Below are 16,680 nucleotides of genomic sequence, written 5' to 3'. Positions count from 1 at the left end.
AAATCTTATATACCCCACTCCTGCCCAAGGAATTCCACCCAGGCAGGTGGGAAATTACCATATCTAACTGCTGCACAAGGACTCCCACCTAGGCAGGTGGGAAATTACCATACCAACAATAGAGTCAACAATGCCCTACAACAAATCACCAGGCGGGGCAGAGGGAGCACAGGAACAAACAGGATGCTTAGTCATCTGACCAGAAACTGTCCTCAAGGTGAGCCCCAGGAACAAGGGCAGACCCGGGCCCTACAGGTGAGGACAGATTGAGGCCATTCTCCTGAGCCTGATTGACCAAGGTTTCGTGACCTTTGCATAGAGGATGTGTGAAGTGCTGCCACATAAAAAAAAAAAATTACCCTTGGTGTCATTTACCTAAGAGTGAGTCTGGTTGCAACTGGAAGTTTCTCTCCTGCCTACCAGTTCCTGAGTAACCACTCTGAGGCTTAATATTAATTACAAACTGGCCAAGTATCTCAGGTGTGTTGTTAACTAGCTCTTACAATTTAAATTAACCCATTCCTAGTCTACATTTTACCATGAGGCTCATGGCTTGTTACTTTTCTTGCTTCTCTGCTGGATGCTGGTGTCTCCCTGACTCTGCCTTTTTTCTCCCTGTCTTACTACTTGAATTTCCCTACCTAGTTATAGTCTGTCCTGCCATAGCCAAAGCAGCTTTGTTCATCAACCAAGTGAAAGCAACTTCTTCATCGTTTACAGAAGGGCATCCCACATTACCCGGTTGTTCCAAAGAGTTCTGATTTCTCTGCTCTGATCTCAACAAAGGCATTTTCTCTATTGAATAACCCTGAAAATACAGTATCAAAAGGAATGAGGTATATTTGTCTTAATGGGTCTTACAGGAATTTCAGATGGGAGGAAATTGTTCTCACCATATTGACTCAGAACAGCACACAAAGACACAAGTAGATATTATCAACCTAAATTAATTCTGGGGATAAGGGGGCACATTGTCTCTTGGTGCTTTAATAAATAATCAACAAATCTTTACACACAGATACGTTGTTCTGAGTCAGGCATGAAGAGAAAGGTATTGGATCAAAGCTATGGTGTCAGCTTAGCTACTAGGAGTTAATAACATTGGAAATCCAAAGTATAGAAGAATTGGTTACACTGGTTTTCATCAAGGTCAGTTAATTCTAAACAGGCCAAGTTCACAGTATGGAAGCAGAAAACATGCTGTAAATGATCTCCAAGAAAAGCATTAGCTTGGTTACAGGCACAGTCAAGTTTGTTGGATAAAGAAAAACTACAAGCAGCATCTCTGACAACAGCCTTTCCCATAGACCTACACGATTATGTACAACTCATACAGTAGCAAAGCATGTATTATGGGAAGGCAACATAGGCAATCTTTACAAAAAATCCTTACAAAAAGTGTATTCAATTGTGCTAGACAGCACAGCTAGGCAAACCTTTTTACAAGAAGCTATATGAACTTGGTAAGGCACCATGGCTATCCCCAATGTGGACATACAACTGGTTACAAAAGTTTCATTTCTACTATAAATGTGATGTGTCACAAGACAAGACCAATTCTGTTGATGTGCTGATCTTCCACTGTTGTCTTCATCTGAGAACCAGGGGTTAGTACTGACCTCCTCTTCTGGAGTCTCCTCCAGGGCCAGCATTGTTAGTGAATATCTATTCCTAGGCCTAGATAGCCACTAAACTTCAGTTTCTAGGCGTTATTTGCTGACTGTCACCCTGGGAGTCACCTTTGTGTTTCTAAATACAGAACTTTATATGTGCTGATTCCAGAACATTACCAGAAGCACAGGTGGAGTCTAGTTAATGACTGGATGGTATTTCTAGGGCATAATAAACCTATTTTAGTATAGAATTCAGATCAGTGTTTTCTCAAAAACACTTTTCATTGGCGTAGACAAATGGAAAATGGTTTCACTTTCTCCTTGTTCCTTTCTGCTCTTTGAAAGTTAAAAATTTGCTTTTAAATTATATATGAAATTTGTACATATTTATAGAGGACAGAGTGCAAATATGAACATGTTTATACCTTGTGTAATGGCTGAATTTGTTTCAGATTATCTCCTTGCACATTATTTATGATGAAAGAGCATTTGGGCTCTTTTCTGCCATCCTTTTCACAAAAAACAATAGTTATCTATAAGCACTCTGGAAATTCTTGCCCCTGTCCATAATCTAGGACAAGTTGACCAACCTGTCCTTTCAGCCTACACCTTACTTGCCCCAGCTTCTGGTACCAACTATTCTACTCTCAGCTCTTTTGTGGTCAATTTTTTTCACAGTGTGTTTGGTCTATTTTGCTTAATGCAATGGATTGGAACTGGTTTATGACTCTGACATAGAAATCACCACATCATAATCAATGGATTTTTTTACCCTTTTCATCATGGTAAACTTTGCTTGAAGAGCATCCAGTTGATGCCTTATCCCATCGCTATGACAAAACACCACGGCCAAGGCAAATTATGAAAGAAAGTGTTTATTTGGGGGCTTACCGTTTAAGTGGGTGAGTTCAGGAATGTCATGGCAGCAGACAGGCAGCCATGCCACTGGAGAACTAGCTCACAACTGCAAGCATCCTGACTTGTTGAAATCAGAGAGCGAGGACTAAATGTTGAGACTTCAAAGCCGTAACCACTGACACACTTCCAACCTTTCCTAACAGTTCAATTGTGGACCAAAACATTCAAACATATCAGCCGCTTGGGGCCATTCTCATTCATCCACCACAGATGGTCTCTGTCAAGGCAAGGCTGCCAAGCTCTACCTAAAGAAGATAAAAGTCTGGACGTTTTCAGTTCTCTAGGTTGACATTCCAGTAAGAGTATCCAAGCTGCTCTATTTGTAAGGACACCTCTGGGACATTTGACCTTTAGCAATGCCATCTAGAGCACTGACCTTTATAGTCGGCAAAGAATTATGGATTATATATATATATTAAGGTCTGAGAGAGTTTAAAGGATAAGATGATACATTCCAAGAGATTTCTTTTTCCCTCTGGGTTTTCTCTACTTTGTACAATAGCTTCAGATGAGAAAGAAGCTGGAGGTAATGCACTAGATTTACTTATAAAAATACAAAAAAAATAAATATTAAAAGAACCAATCTGGATCTCTTGGAGCAAGCACTGGAGAAGTACATGTAATCTGTTAGTGTTTTTTGTTGTTGTTGTTGTGGTGGTGGTGGTGGTGGTGGTTGTTTTTAACAAGTCGCTCTAGTGAAAGTGGTTTGGAGCATTTGAACTGCCACCTCCTTGATTCAAAAAAATGTGTGTTTTGTGGTCATTGTCCGATGGTAGGGTACAGCTCTTAGAGTTCACTAATAGGGATTACACACAAAAGGACACCAGGTGCTATCATACAATGTTTGTGCAAGCTACAGTGGCAACACTTCTACCTTGGGGAGGGACAGGAAGAGGAAGAAGGCAGGGGATTAGTTCACAGAGAACAGGCTCCTACTGAAAATAAAAAAAAGTTTGGGAAACATTGTGGAATCAAGAGACTAAGCATCCAGACTTGGTTACGCTGTCATGTAATCTTACTACTCCAGAGGCCATGGCAGATGGACCTTGAGCTCAAGGCTATCCTGGGCTAACTGAGTTCAGACCTACCTGTGGTATATAGCTAAACTCTGTCTCAATAAATAACAAACAAGTAAGAAAGTAAATATATAAGTAAATATATAAGCAAAAAAGTTCATTAAATTTCTAAACAAATTTAAGTATGACTGGAATATAAGTGTATGAAAATGAAGTGCAAAAAACAAATACCTGAATTGGAAAGAACTAAAAACCACATGACAAAGATCTCTGGAGAGCAGTGAAAATTTATTCTGAAGGAATGAGGAACCCCATTGTTGTTGACAAGTCTTATTCCTTGGCCTAGAAATGTTGCTTTCCTAAAGAATGAGAGAGAAAGGAATAAACGAAGGGAGGTCAGTCGGAAATTATTAATGTAAGTCTCATAGAGGCACTGATGAAGACTGACCACAGTGGCTAAGTGGAAGTAACTAGAATCATGGGAGTTTAGGGGCATGGGAAGGTTTGAGTTACTAGATAGGGCATATATCCTTTGTTCATGAAAAAGGATATATATATATATATATATATATATATATATATATATATCATATAGATATAGATATATTGCACAGGTCTTATTTTATCTTCCCAATAATTTTATAAGGTAGAAAATAATTATTAACCTACAAAACAAAGAAAAGGACCTGTAGAGATGATAGGTTCTGTGGTTGTAACTGATGACATCATATTGAACACAGAGTTGAGTGACCTAGGGTCTGAGCTCGTAATCAGTGTTCTAGGTTGTTTTATAAACAATGCGAAATACAAGATTTTCAGGAGTCGAAGTTAAATGATAGAAGAAATGTTACAGCACAGGCTGAGAGAATAACCATTAAATGTGTTTTAAAGGAAACATAACTGTTAGTAAGCTGTATTGAACCTACTAGCATATACTTAACCTCCACATACTCCGATAGAGCTCACACACTTTAAATAGCTCAAAGGCATTTCATTGATATAATTTTCTCTTTATTTATTTAATCACTTGCATTTTTTACCTTTTCTCTCAAGATTCCATAAAACTCTTGTGGGATTTTGATAGTTAAGCTTCACATTTCTAAGAATTTTGTTCACATACACATACTATCGTCTGTCTGGCTGTCTGTCTGGCTGTCTGGCTGTCTGTCATCTTTCTACATTATTGACCTAGTACTTCATAACATTATGGTATGTATTAAGGTAATTAGTTGGAAATTGAGTTTCAAAAAAGTATTTCTAAATTAGTTTCAAAACCTGATGTTAAAGAGTACTGAATATTATTTTAAAATTACTGTAGGAGGATAGGGTTGGAGAGATTGCTCAGTGTTTATGAGTACTTGTTGCTCTTGCAAACAACCTGGGTTTCTTTAGAGCACCCCTCTCAACCATCTGTAACATGAAAGGCCTGCTCGTTGAGGTTTCTGTCCTGCCCTGTTCCCACAGCCAGTAAGCCCTAAAGAAAATGACACAGTCGCCATAAGTTATAAACTGATTGGTCCATTAGCTCAGTCTTCGTATTAGCTCTTTTAACTTATATTAACCCATTATTCTTTTCTATGTTAGTCACATGGCTCGGTACCTTTTTCAGCGTGGCACATCACATGCTGCTTCTTTGGTGATCCGGGAAGAACTCAGGAGGAAAAAGCTTCCTTCTTCCCAGAATACTCCTGTTCTCATCGCCCTTCCTCTACTTCCTGTCTGGTTGACCTGCCTATACTTCCCGCCTGGCCAATCAGCATTTATTTAAAACATGATTGACAGAATACAGACAATTCTCCCTCACCAACCATCTATGTAACTCCAGCCCCAGAAGAGTCTCTACCTTTTGTTTTTGAATCCACAGGCACTGCATGTATGTGGTGCATATAAACTTATATAGGCACACATACATATACACAAATAAATATACAGGCAATAACATTACCCAACTCCAGTATCAAAAACTGGTCATGATGTGTTCATATGTTGTATAATTTTAGGAATTAATTTTGAATATTTTCAGCAACTATTTAAATTTATAAGGTCTGTTGTATTGAATATATCTATTGTGTCTTGATTATTTTTATTATTTTAGAAAAGATAATTTTGCTTTAAGACACAATTTGATGTCATAATGATTTCATTAATTTAGGTGATAATTTGGCAAACATGTAACCTTTTGTTTTACTTTCGAAATGGTTCATTAATCAATTAGTACGGAACAGTCCTGTAAATGACAATATATGAAATTCTATTGCATTTATGTACATTGGAACTATACAACCTGTACTATTTTAAATAAAGAATAAGGCCACCTATAGCAACATCAGCAAGGTCCTGTGTTCAGTCCCTGTTACCACAGTTAAAGAAACAACAAATAGGTACAAAATGTAATCCATAGGGTGCTCACCAATACTACCTGTCCTGTGAACATTAGCCAGAAATGTCTACCTTGTCAGAACTTTTGAAAAACTGTTAAAAAAGAGAATGTTTTTTTCAGCGCATTAAGTGGTCAACAAATAGATGAGAAACAAAAATTATGCTGAGTTTGACAGAAAAGACAGAAATGGCTGTTCTCTAACTCTAAGAGTTTTGAAATTTATAGAGAGTAATTTAGTGAAATATGTACTTTTTCATGCAGTTGGTTTCAATAATTTCATTTTTTAAAATTGATGATGCTATGAGAAAATACCCATGATTAATATATCCATATAGTAAAAAAATTAATTCTGTTTTGTGGATACAAGATGATATTAGCCCTTACAACCCTCCATGCTAATACATTTTCCAAAAAATCAAATTTCTATAAAAACTAAAATATGAAAATGGAAGCACAATGAAACAAAATTTCAGCGAGACCCCTTATTTTTTAAGCAGAAGCAACAAGAAACCTTTGCCACAGTGAATACTTAGGGCCAGAGAATTTCACACATAAATTTTAAGACTAAATATTCACTTTTGTGTAAAATTTACCAGACAGTAGAAAAATAAAATGTCATTCATGAGATCAATATAACTTATACTCAACTCTGACTAAGACACTATAAAAAAGGAAAATTACAGGCTTATTTCCCTTAACAGTATAGACGTAAACATTCTACAGAGTATAGTGAATTAACAACATCAACCTAGGGTATATTTTCAAAAGAAGAAACACTGCCTCCTAGGACTCACACTAGAAATCTTAGTGGGTAAAACATAGCAATAACTCCAATAATTTTCACAAAAAGATGTTCCACTGTACCTTTACAGGCTCTGCAAGTCAGAGCTGCGTCACTCTCTTCCTTGTAACCTGCATGCTTTCTCTATTTCATGTTATCCAGTAACTCATAAGCAATCATTAGCAGTACAATCAGGTTACATTTTCTTCCTAGAGAAGTTGAAGCGATTTGTTTCTTCTTTCTCCAAATAAGTAAGTAACATCTATGTGTAGGTCATCATACAGCCAGTAACCTTCAAGTAACCTACCCACTGGGGCATGGCCTCTTCTACTATTTATGCCAATGTAAAGTGTGCATCTGGCCTCTTTCCTGGCTGTGGGATTCAGTTGCTGTTCTCCGTTCCAGCAGAGGATTCTGATTTGTGAGTCTACCCCTAATAACCATCTGTTTCTCAATTCTGAGCTAGTGTGGGATTTCTTTTAAGCATCCTTCTTCATCTAATGGGTCATCGTTTCAGTGTTGTCAAGCCAGATTATATTTGTATTTCAAAGCATGAGATTAAATATTTGATCTTGAGTTAATTTGTGGCGTGAGTTTCTTATGAAGTCTGTGTTGTCATGAATAATGCAGAGGTAGAAGGGGTTGAGAGGAGAAGACTCTTCTTGAGTTGTATGTGAATGTAGTTCAGTCTGGATGTATTCTCTTATGCCTGTCAAGATTGTTTTTAATGAGGTAGATTTGCTAAAAGGGGAAAAAGTACTGAGCCCTATTCTTTTATGTAGCTTGACTTGGTTTAATGAAAACAGAAATGCTTTCATATGTAAAAGTACAGATAGGGAGTTCTAAATAATTTGTTGTCAGTGCATAGCTAGATATGTAGTGTTATAGGAAGGCCACTTGTTTGTCCCGGCTGCCCAGAACCGAAATAATCACACAAAAACCATATTCATTAAAACACTGCTTGGCCCATAATCTCTATATTCTTATTGGCTAACTCATATTAATTCAACCCATTTCTATTAATCTGTATATTGCTATGTAGCAGTGGCTTACTGGCAAAGATTTGGCATGTCTGTCTTTGGCGGCTCCATGGTGTCTCTTTCTGATGCCACCCTTCTTTCTCCCAGAATTCAGTTCCATCTTCCCTACCTACCTAAGTTCTCTCCTATCAACTGGGCAGGCAGTTTCTTTATTCATTAATACTAATCACAGCACACAGAGGGGACTCCCACATCACCTCCCCTTTTCTGTTTAAATAAAAAGGAAGGTTTTAACTTGAACATAGTAAAATTACATAAAACAAAACAGGTATCAAGCAAGAATTACAGTTACAATATTTATATCTACTTCATCTTTTATCACAACTAAGAAAAACTATAACTATCACTATAAATTCTTCAACTCTATCAAAGACTCCAGAAGGATATATTACCTAAATAAACAACAAGTTCATTGTAAGCAACTTCCAAAATTCTAGAATTGAGAGAGACATATTGCTGCCTATACAGTCACCCAAAGTTCTTCTGTACCATTGAAACATCCATCTTCAGCCTACAGACCCATAGTATCCAGTAGACTTTTCTGTGAAACAGGAAATTTCAAAGACAGTTCAGCCTATATTGGCAGTTTGTCAGTCACATTTTTCTGTGTCTTGTAGAATGTCTAGCAGACTCTTTCATGAAACAGGAATCATGAAGTATCGTCTCACCTTTAGGCAAGTTCAGCAGTCATCTGTGGATCCTGCATGTCTAGTTAAACAGTCCAGGCTATAGCAGTTTTTTGGCCAAATGGCTAACCAACTCCATAAGGAGCCTCTTCAATGCCTATCTTCCTCTTGAAGTAATTGGTGCTGCCAGGAGCAGATGTATCTCATTGTCATGAAAAGTCCTAACTTCTTAAAACATTTAAGTGCCATATTTTGTAGTCTTTGAAAGGTTTGAAGAATGTCTATCAATCTGAACTATATCTCTATACATCTAGAAAATGTAACTAACATGACTACAACCTTGACTATTATAGGTGATTAGCAACCTATATTTCTTAATTATACATTACATTTTTAAAATGAGCTACACATACACAATACCTTAATCAAGATCAGAAATACATATACATATAACAAATTTGACCTTATATTTGTATCAATAAACCAAGATCCATACCAATGCAAATTATTTATATCTATATCATATCCTCCTGTAAATGTAAACAAACATTTATAGACAATATTTGGGAATACAGGCATAGTTTTTCTCTCAAAATTGCTTCCTGCTGTTTATTGGGCAAAATAATTTTTGTGGGTGTTTAGACACGGGATGGGGGGGCATGATCTATCAAACCAGGTCTAAAAACAATCTGCAGGTTCTCATCTTCTGTGAAAACAAAGAATCTCTTTTCCAAAGCAACATATCCTTAGACACAAATTTGGAAGTCATGATTCCTTTATAGCATACATTCTGGTTTAGCTTAGCAGCCCATACAATGAAATATCTCTCTGTACTTAGCTCCTTCACAGTTAAAGAATTCAAAGAAAACACAATAATATACATAATCCAGACTGTCTGTGAATTTTCCATCTTTACGTGGCTTATTTGTCTTTACTCCTTTTAATCTATGACTATCTGTACTCTGTCTCTTTAAATACATCTTTAAATGATTTACTTCTTTTCCAACTCTATTCTTCTTCTCTCTCCCAAGGCTACATACATTTATGCAACACTATGACTCATTTAGAGTTCTTTTATGTCTGAATATGTCCTTATTGCATTATTTGTAATTATTTTCTGATCAGAAGCTTTTTTAAAAATGCTAAACTGCTTTGTCTCAGTGTCCCTGGGTGCTGGCTCTGCCTCTCTCAGGCTTTAAATATGGTGGAGGTAGTTCACCTCAGCTCTAGGACTGCCAGGTGGGAGCCATTCTCACCATCTAAACTCTGGGTAGCACCATGCAGCATATAAACCCCTTTTTCCTGAGTAAAAGCTAAATCCGCCATGCAGCACACTGTATGGCCTGGACATATCTCTGTGTATGATGGTAGGAATCCACCATGCTCTCTTGCATGTGCATGCCTAGTAGACCTGATCAGGTAGGGAGTGCTGAGTCACTGGCATAGTCTCAGCCACTTTCCTCCCAACCCCTAGTAGGCACACAAACACCTGGGCCCACAAATGCCATTGAAATGCTCTATAGTCAGAGTTTGTGCTGGCAAAACATGGCCCAGAAAGCCACATTTTAAAACAGCACGGCTTTTTTTCCTGCTATGGCTGAATCGGGAAAATCTCTCTTAAAGGAGCTGCAGCACATCACTAGCAAACAGCAAGAAGCTGTTTTAAACTCTGTATGTTTGTGTCTAGAATTTCTTTTCAAGCTTTCTCAGCTTTTATGTGGATATAGTTGGCCCTGTGGGTGCCAGTTTGTAGGAGGGAGTGGGCCACTTGTTCTCCCCACCCTCCTGGCTAGCTTACACCCAAAATAATCACACAGGTTTCATTAAAACACTCCTTGGCCCATTAGCTCTAACTTATTACTGGATAATTCTTACATCTTAATTTAACCCATTTCTATTAAAATGTATATTGCCACATGGCAGTGACTTACCAGGTAAAATTCCCAGCATCTGTCTCTGGGGAATCCATGGTGTCTCTCTGACTCCACCCTTCTTTATCCCAGCATTCAGTTCAGTCACTCTGCCTACCTAAGTTCTGTCCTATCAACAGGCCAAGGCAGTTTCTTTATTCGTCAATGAAAATGACAGCACACAAAGGGGACTCCCACATCAATGTGGAAAGAAAGGAGAACATAGGAACCTGTCTTGGGTCCAGTTTCAGTAAGGGACTCTAGTGGGGGCAAAAGCGGCACCAATTCTTCTCTTCTAATGAGCTAGCCTAAATGAGGAAAAAAATCCAAAGGCCACATTGAGTAACTGTTGAATGAATGAATGAATGAATATTAGAACAAATTAGACAGTGTAGTACTGTCTGTGTTATTTTGACTAGCTAAACATTAAGAATATCTCACATGGGGGCTGGAGAGATGGCTCAGAGGTTAAGAGCACTGGCTGCTCTTCCAGAGGTCCTGAGTTCAATTCCCAGCAACCACATGGTGGCTCACAACCATCTGTACTGAGATCTGGCGCCCTCCTCTGGCATGCGGGCATACATCGAGGCAGAATGTTGTATACATAATAAATAAATAAATCTTTAAAAAAAAATCCAAAGGCCACATTGAGTAACTGTTGAATGAATGAATGAATGAATGAATATTAGAACAAATTAGACAGTGTAGTACTGTCTGTGTTATTTTGACTAGATAAACATTAAGAATATCTCACATGGGGGCTGGAGAGATGGCTCAGACATTAAGAGCACTAACTGATCTTCCAGAGGTCCTTAGTTCAATTTCAGTAGCCACATGGTGACTGACAACCATGTATAATGAGATCTAGTGCCCTCTCCAGGCATGTAGACATACATGTAAACAGAATACTGTATACATAATAAATAAATGAATCTTAACAAGAAAAGAATATATCCCATGTCCTCTTGTCCAACAGAGAACAACCACGCTGGCTCCCAGAACCCTAGGTTAGTACCTCCCCACAGACCACCAACACTCCATCCGTGCTTCCCAGCCTATCCCAACCATTCCTCCTCTCCTCATCACCATATCCTGGCCCACAACTCTGGTAGAGTCCCTTTGCCCCACCAGAATGCCAGGATTTTCTCAGTGCCTGCCCAGCCCATCCCCAAGCTGTCCCTCCTCTCATTGTTAGGGTATATCAGCTCCAGCAGAGGTGCTTTGCTTGAACAGAGGCCACAGCAGCCACCAGTACCACAGGTAGCCTGCTCACCCAAACACTGCCCCTACTCATTGCCCACCTAGCCTTCCTCCAACTGCCCTACCCCTCCCTGACATCGTGTCCTGACCCCCAACTCCCTGAGAGGACCTCCCACTGGACTAGAGGCCACATCAGCTGCCAGAACTCCTGCCCCTAACTGAAAGTCTGCTGCTTAACCAGAGGCCACCCAGGCTGTCAGGAGTTTGGCTCCTAACTTGGGTGGATTTTAAGCCCTTTAAGGTTTTATGTGGAGTTAGTTGGTCACATTGGGCTGCCAATTTGTTGCAAGGAAAGGGGCCTTTTGTTTGTTCCGGCTAGCTTACACACAAAACAACCACACAGAAACTGTATTAATTAAATACAGTTGGCCCATTAGCTCTAGTTTCTTATTGGCTAATTCTTACATATTAATTTAACCCTTTTCTATTAATCTGTGTATTGCCACGTGATTGTGGCTTATGGGCAAGATTCTAACCAGTGTCCATCTCAGGCAGGAGATCCATGGTGTCTCTCACTCTGCCCTTCTTCCCAGCATTCAGTTCTGTCTTCTCTGCCTACCTAAGTGCTGCCCTATTGGGCCAAAAGCAGTTTCTTCATTCATTTAACCAATGAAAGCAACTCATAAACAGAAAAACCTCCTATGCCGGTAGAGACCCTCTATTCAACCACAGGCCACTCCTGCCAAAAGACTAGAGAGAAAAAAGAAACCAAGAAATCTAACAATGACAAATTCAGAAATCAGCACCTAGGCCTATAATTACTCCAAACACAGGTGCCTAGATGCCAATGTAAGAACACTATAAATAACAGCCAGAACAATATGTGCTCACCAGAGCCCAGGTATCACAGTACAGCAAACCCTAAGTATTCCAACACAGCTGAAGTACAAGAAAATGACCTTAAAGCCAACGTTATGAAGGTGATAGAGTCCTTAAAGAGGAAATGAATAAATCCCTTCAAAAATCAAAAAAAAATACAAGCAAAAATTGAAGGAGATTATTAAATTCCTTAAAGAAAGGTAAGAAGCCAAAAAACAAAAACAATTGAACAGTTAAAGGAAGAAACTGTTCAATACCTGAAAATGAAAATAGAAGAAGAAGAAGAAGAAGAAGAAGAAGAAGAAGAAGAAGAAGAAGAAGAAGAAGAAGAAGAAGAAGAAAAGAAGAAGAAGAAGAAAAGAAGAAAACACCACCAACAACAAAACCTACCAAACAATAATAACACCTACCCCCAAACCCCCAACTGAGGGAATTCTGGAAATGGAAAATCTAGGTAAGCAAACAGGAAGTATAGACACAAAAATCACCAACAGAATACAAGAGATGTAAGAAAGAATGTCAGGCATTGAAGATACAATAGAAAAAATGGATTCATGAGCCAAAGAAAATGCTAAATCTAAAAAATTCCCAACACATCTAGGAAATTTGGGACACTATGAAAAGACCAAATCTGCGAATAATAGGACTAGAAGAAGGAGAGGGATCCCAGCTCAAAGTCCCAGAAAATATTTTTAACCAAATAAGAAGAGAAATTTTCCCTAACATAAAGAAGGGCATGCCTAGAAAAAATACAAGAAACTCACAGAACACCAAATAGATTAGACCAGAAAAGAAAGTTTCCCTGCTACATAATAATCAAAACATCAAACATACAGAACAATGAAAGAATATTAAAAGCTACAATATAAAAAGAGCAAGTGACATATGAAGATTTATTAGAATTACACCCATCTTCTCAGTAGAGACTCTAAAAGCCAGAAAAGTCTGGAAGGGTGTCCTACAACCTCTAAGAGACCACAGATGCCAGCCCAGACTACTATATCCAGTAAAACTGTCAATCACTATAGATGGAGAAAACAATTCCATGATAAAGTAAAATTTAACAGTGTTTATCCACAAATCCAGCCCTACAGAAGGTACTAGAAGGAAAATTCCAACCCAAAGAGGTTAACTACACCCATGAAAACACAGGAAATAAATAATCTCACAGCACTAAAACCAAAATAAAAGAAGAAACACACACACACATAATCAATACTACCACCAAGACCACCAAACAAAATAACAGGAATTAACAATTATTGAACACTGAACTCAATATCAATGAACTCAATTCCCCAATAAAAAGACAGAGACTAACAAATGGATGTGAAATAAATTTAAATAAAATTGGTTAAATTAATTAAATAAAATTAAAATAATCCCCCACATCTATCAAATCATCATGGATTAAAGCTGTATTTCAACAATAACAGAATTAGCAGAAAGCCTACAGACTCATGGAAACCAAGGATTTCTCTACTGAATCACCGCTGGGTCAAGGCAGAAATAAAGAAAGCAAAGAAAGACTTTCTAGAATTCAGTGAAGATCAATATACAGCGTACCCAAATTTATGGGACACAATGAAAGCAACACTAAGAGGAAAGCTCATAGCACTATTTCCTCATAAAGAATCTGGAGAGATCCCATCCTAGCAACTCAACAGCACATCTGAAAGCTCTAGAACAAAAAGCAGCAAGCTTACCCAATAGGAGTAGATGGCAGGAAATAAACTGAGGGCTGAAATCAATCAAAACAAAAACAAAGAAATGAATACAAAGAATCAATACAAAAAAGGATTGCGTGGTTGAGAAAATCAACAAGGCAGATAAACTGTTAATCCAAGGTAACTAAATGATGAAGAGAGAACCTTCAAATTAGCAAAATTAGAAACAAGAAACAAAAAAAGAAATCCAGAGACTCACTAAATCATATTTTAAAAACTTATACTCCACAAAATTGAAAAAATAAAAGAAATGAATATCTCACATGATAGTTTATGAGCCCATAGTTATTTTTATTAGCTCATTATTCACACAAAGCATAATTAACCAAAATGTCAGTGAAACAGGCATCCTTGCTGCTCTACCTATAACTATTTCTTGGTTGATCAAGAGAGAAAAACTTATGACTAATTGAAAATATAGGTTTATGTAAACCTTTAGCATTTCTTATTTTCTTTTAAATAATTTTAAAGATTCATTTGTGTGTGTGTGTGTGTGTATGAATGCACACACACCAAGGTCAGAAGAGCATGTCCCCTCTCCTTTAACTGGGGACCAATAACTGAGCTCTGCTGCTCTGCAAAAGCAAGCACTCTGAATCGTGGAACCATTTCTGCAGCCCCAGAAACTATTTTAAAACACACTCGATGCTGTCATATTGAATTTACTGATTTAACATCTAAGTAGAACTTTTTTTGGGGGTTTTTTGTTTGGAAATGGTGGGAGATTTTAATCATTGAGACTGGAAAAATAAAAATAATTCTAGAGAGCCAACTTTGAAAGTCGTGTTTTTAAGGAAAAGAAAGGGTAAGTGGTTGGCTAATGCTTTGGGAAAGAATGGCTACTGGAAAATTTAGAATGTACCATGCATGTAGTCCAGTGTCTTCCCTTTTGTTCCCTTTCCTCCTGTGACTTTCATGATCCTCCCTTGATTGTAAGCAGTATCAATGAAAATTTTGGAAAATAATGATATGAACTTGCCTAGATCAAAGTCAAGTGGCTTCAGATACCATAATTTCTCAGAAAGTCCAAAAAGCTATCTCCAAATTAAAACTATTATTATCAGTGTATTCAAATTATGATGTATGCAGAGAAAATATTTTCCTAATTCTTTTCCTTCAAACAAGTGTGGTGCTGTGACGTATGTGATAATACCATGTGACACCTAAAGGCTCCTGAAGATGTAAGCCCTGATTTTTGTAAGAAAGAATTTCTTTATCTTTTTATGTATATAACACATCTAATACAATGATCATATACACACATCATTTTTGGCATATTGAAGTTTTATGGCAAGGGATTAGGAAAAGGTATGTCTGAAGAGACTCTAGGGAGGCTGATGTGGGAGGTCTTCTATTTTGTGTTGATTTCATTGAAATAAAGAAACTGTCTTGGCCCTTTGATAGGACAGAAAATTAGGTAGGTGGAGTAAACAGAACAGAATGCTGGGAAGAAGGGAAGTGAGTCAGTCGCCATGATTCTTTGACCCGAGATGGATGTAGGCTAGAATCTTTCCCGGTAAGACACCACCTCGTGGTGCTACACATATTACTAAATATTGGTTAAAGAATGATGTGAGAATTAGCTAATAAGAGGTGAAACTAATGGGCCAGGCAGTTTTTAAATGAATACAGTTTGTGTGTTGTTATTTCCGGGGCTAAGCTAGCTATGCGGGAGCTGGGTGGGATGAAAAGCAGGCCTGCTCGCCTCATCACTACAGAATGGCCCCAAAGCTAGCTGGTGGCCATGAGCGGGCAGCGGGTGTGGCCCGCCATTCCATCTACACGAGGCACAATACTAGTAACGATGATGATGATGATGGGAGAACATAGAAGCACTATTGTACTTTCTGCTTTTAGTTTATTAAAGATTTTTTTATCCTCTCCCAGGCCCTGGCTAATGGAACAAATGGTAGCGAACTAATAGCTATATGGGGACTAATCTTTTAAGTGGTTGAACCAATATGGGGCTCTGAGATAAAAGCTTGTTTACAACTTGTGCTGAGATCTTAGGCTAAAGTGAGGTCACTCGTGTTTGAATTGAAGTACAGTCATTTCTGCAGGACGATCTAAACCCAAGGCAAAAAGAAGAATTCTGTGTCCTCGATGGAAAATTGTACCTGGACCCCTAGACTGGAGGTCAGCTTCAAGGAGCCAGCTTTGGGCACAGTCTGACCATGGCAAGAGGACACACAGGGTTCCACTTTGGGGTTCAGCCATGACTACTTCTAGACAAAAGGGAACATTTTATTTTACTTTCCTTCTCATGTTTCATTTTGTGGAGACGTTGAAACAAAATTGCCAGCCAGTATATTTGTTGTCTTACTAAATGTGGTTTGCAAACCAAAAAGGTTTCTAAGAAAAATAGTTATTTCTGACAAAACTTTGTAGCAGTATAAATGGTTGTCTTCTAAAGTCCAGAGATAGCATGAGAAAGAATGTTCAGAATATATATTTAATATTAAGTATTGAGCACACAGTTAAGAATAATAGAGAACAGGTTCAAAAGCTAGAAACTTCAGCTTGTAATTATCCTTGTTTTCCTTCAATTTCTCCTCAGTGGTTTAATTATTGGTAACATTTAGTAAGCATT

Source organism: Arvicola amphibius, chromosome 4, assembly GCF_903992535.2.
Source record: "Arvicola amphibius chromosome 4, mArvAmp1.2, whole genome shotgun sequence".
In the NCBI taxonomy this organism is placed as follows: domain Eukaryota; kingdom Metazoa; phylum Chordata; class Mammalia; order Rodentia; family Cricetidae; genus Arvicola; species Arvicola amphibius.
This window is presented reverse-complemented; position numbering follows the sequence as displayed.